Below are 4,038 nucleotides of genomic sequence, written 5' to 3' on the forward strand. Positions count from 1 at the left end.
AATGATGTCTACTGTTAAAATTGATCAATTTGGGACTGTTGCTAAAAATTTCTGAGATTTTTCACCATTTTTACAATTTTATATACTTTGTTGGAACATTTGTAGGTTTAACCTCTTTATCTAGCTGTTGTTCTCTACATCAAAATAACTAACTAATGGATATCAACTGGGGTAGACTAATTTCGAATATATATATTTATCCTCTTTTGCTAATTTTCCTTGGTTTCTTTTTATAATTATTGTTTTGTTTTATCCCAGCACCCAGGAAGAAACGGTCGACAAATCGCAAAATCCAAAAACTGTTATTTCTCACAACAGAACGAAAGTTTTCAACTTGATTGCTCTGTCAGGAATCCTTGTACAAACGGTTCTTGTGAGATAAAGAAAAGAAAACTTATTTGTCATGGATAACACCTCACTTCGTGACTTTATTGAACGTATTTCCGAGCTCAAATTCCGGTATATTGGATCTTTTCCAGCAGATTTTGTCCCAAATTTACCTAAATTCACTTTTGCGATCATCAACACTTCCCCAAGCAGTGAGGTTGGTGAACATTGGATAATGATTGGTCGCCTCAATTGGAACTGTTACTATGCGGATTCTCTAGCACGATCAGTCACACATTACAAGTTTTTGAATAAAAAGTATCAGAAAATGATACACAGACCACTCCAGAAAATGCAAAACTTGTGTGGGTTCTACACTATTTATGCTGCATTTCATCTATTTAAATTTTTACAAACAAACTTGAACAATGTTCATGATGTGCATGTACTAAATTTTATTAGTAATTATATGTAAATTTGATTACTGGGGTATACACTAAGCTAGTGGTCAATAAATTCGACATTATTTTTTTCAACAATTGTGCATTTTACTCAGTTAGCTACGCAAGTTTTTCATTTTTGTCGACTTTATTAACGCACTCGTCTAAAAGTACCTCAGTTTTCACTTATTTTGATAAAAATTTATACCTATTTAATGTAAATGTTCGAGTGATTTTGTAGTTTGATGTGCATAATTTATACTGTGTCTGTTTTTTATAACTTTTCCAATTCAATTTTCTTAAAAAAACTGTCATTTCTAACCAATCAGAAGAGAGTATTTAGAAATTATTGAAAAAAAACTTTAAACTGCTAAAATATAACATACTTCTATTATTAATGGAGCGGATCCTAATTATCTAATCCAGTACGCGCGGATCATTACTAGCCAAATTATTGACCCCGAGCAGCTACTATGACGTAATTTAAACCCAAAAACAGAAAAATTTTGCAAAAAGTTCTGCAAAAACTGCAAAAAATCTGCAAAAAATACCCTAGATCCTATTCCTATTCTTTCTACATGTCATCGGCTATGACTAATCCTAAAACATGTCGGCGGCTATAACTAATCTCAATTCATGTGCGCGGCTATAACTAATCTTAATACATGTCGGCGGCTATAACTAATCTTAATACATGTCGACGGCTATAACTAATCCTAATACATGTCGGCGGCTATAACTGATCTTAATACATGTCCGCGGCTATAACTAATCGTAATACATGTCGGCGGCTATAACTAATCTTATTACTTGGAGCCTATACCCTATCTTAATACATGTAGGCGCCCCTAGATTCTATTCCCTAACTTAATACATTAGTGACGACCCTAATCGGCCAAAAACCGCTATAACCAGTCTTAATACATGGGGGTTGTCACCCCCCCCCCCCGGGGGGGGAGGTTCGCTCACCTATATACTACTGACATAACAAAATCCCCGAACTCCCACATGTAAAATTTGAAATTTTTGAAAGTTCTGTGATTCTGTGCCTGTTTTCCGAAACGAGTTACAAATCCCTGTGACTGCTCTGAAGCTTGTTAAGGCTGCAGGTTCTTTGATTATCGGACATTCAAAAATCTATGACAAGACAGAGATCTTTGCGAAACTCACAAAATGAAGAAAGACCAATTGTTTTCGGTAAATACAAATAAACATTTTTCGCTTTATTAGCTATGTTATAAATATATATTATGTGTTCTAACTCACATTGAAATGGGGTTAGGAACTTAATACCAGTCCCGCTTTTTTGTTCGGCCAAAATTCGCCGAATGATATTTTTGTAGAGAGATACAAAAATAATATCATCTAAAAGCTCTGAAGATTTGAATCTACTGTTTCAAGACATTGAAAAGCCTTTTTTCTAAGATTTCGTAAGAAAAAGAGTTCTTCAATTTCTTTTTGAAACTTTCAATTTTTGGACCTTTTTGCACTCCTTGCTGCACATAAAAGGATATTAATGAACATTTTTCCACGGATAAATCAATGGCTGCGATATTTTTAAGCAATTTTAAACATCGAATCAGAAAGGAATTTCATCAATAAAAAATTAGGAAACCACAAACAAGGCTTTAATGTGTCTAAAATTGAAACAGACGGAGCCAAGACCGTTGACAAAAAAGAAATCTGCAGTGCATTTAATAAATCTTTTACGGAAATGGGCAAATATTCTGGTGATTTCGTTCCTCTCAATATCCATGAATTGGACCACTGTTCTGAAAAATTCAATTTTAGAGTATTGACTTGAAAAAAAATCTACAAAACCCTTGACAGTTTAGAAAACAGTAATTCACCTGATTCAGTATTGGTCCATGCGTGGGCTTTAAATGCGGCGAATTACGCAATTGGTACTCATCTGCAATTTATTTTTACTGAATGAATTCAAAACAGTCTCTTTCCAACTATTCTAAAACACGCATATGTCACACCGATTCGCATAAAAAGATCAAAAACACAATTGTGCAACTATCGACCAATTTTGGTCCAAACAACTTTTGCTAAGCTTTTTGAGAAGCTTCTAATTTTCTAAATGATGGCAAACATTATTGTAAACAGTCTGTTGAACAAAGAGCAATTTGAATTCCTTAACTAAAAATTTTCTACAGATGCATTACTGTATTTCACTGAGACATAATAGAAAACCATGAAAATGGGAAAAACACTACAATTTTCATAGACATTGCAAAAGCATTCAATTCAATTTTGCTCAAAAATTTTTTTAAAAAAAAGCAGAGTTCTTCAATTTCTCTGAGCCTGCAGTTAATTTATTGAAATCTTTTCTCGAAGAAAGATCACAATGCGTCAAAATAGGCACCGAGGTCCCAGAACAATTTTTCGTTAATCATGAAATACCGCAAAGCATATTATTAGGACCTTTAATTTTTCTTTTATACTTTAGCGATTTTTCAGAAAAAAATCAAAGGTGACTTTGAGCTTGTTCAATTTGCAGACAAAACTAGTATTTTTTGTCGATATGAACCAGGAAAAACAATTGCCTCAAAAATTGAAAACATTTTTATTGAAGACGGACAGTTACTTGAAGTAAAATCAACTCACCTTGATTGCTGATAAAACAGAACTACTTTTGTTTTCTACCACGGACAAATTAGAACCAATGGTTACCTTTAACGGAAATTAAATAAAATCTGCTGAGAGTTGTCGTTATCTAGGAATACACCTTGACTCAATATTGACATTTGAAGCACATTTAAATGTAGTTTTTTTAAAAAATGGCGGCCGCCATTCGCTCACTATATCTGGTAAGAAATCATATACCAAACATTGTCATTCAAAAACATACAGCGTATAATGCAACATATTAATTGGGACGTAAAAGTGTGTTATATTCGTCGTAAATTCGATCATTGTCGTGATATCCTTCTGCAATCGCATGTCCTACCAGCTGAATTAATTATTTCAAAAAAGTTTAATATATTGAAACTCCTCAAACTTGAATCAGAGGATAGTATTAGAAACATTTGAAAAATGTGCAAACCGCCTACAGTTAAAACAGAACAAACGGACAAAACACCGATAATAGGAACGCAAATGTATACTAAGCAGAGTAAAAGATCTTTGATTTTGAAGAGCATACTCAAATGGAATACGTTACCCTTTAACGTAAGAGCGACGGAGAACAAAACTCTTTTCAAAACAACTTTAACAGAGTTTTTGCAACGTCAGCATGAAAATTTTCCATTAGATAGACAGTTAG

Source organism: Convolutriloba macropyga, chromosome 3, assembly GCF_964194025.1.
Source record: "Convolutriloba macropyga chromosome 3, txConMacr16.3, whole genome shotgun sequence".
Taxonomy (NCBI): Eukaryota; Metazoa; Xenacoelomorpha; order Acoela; family Convolutidae; genus Convolutriloba; species Convolutriloba macropyga.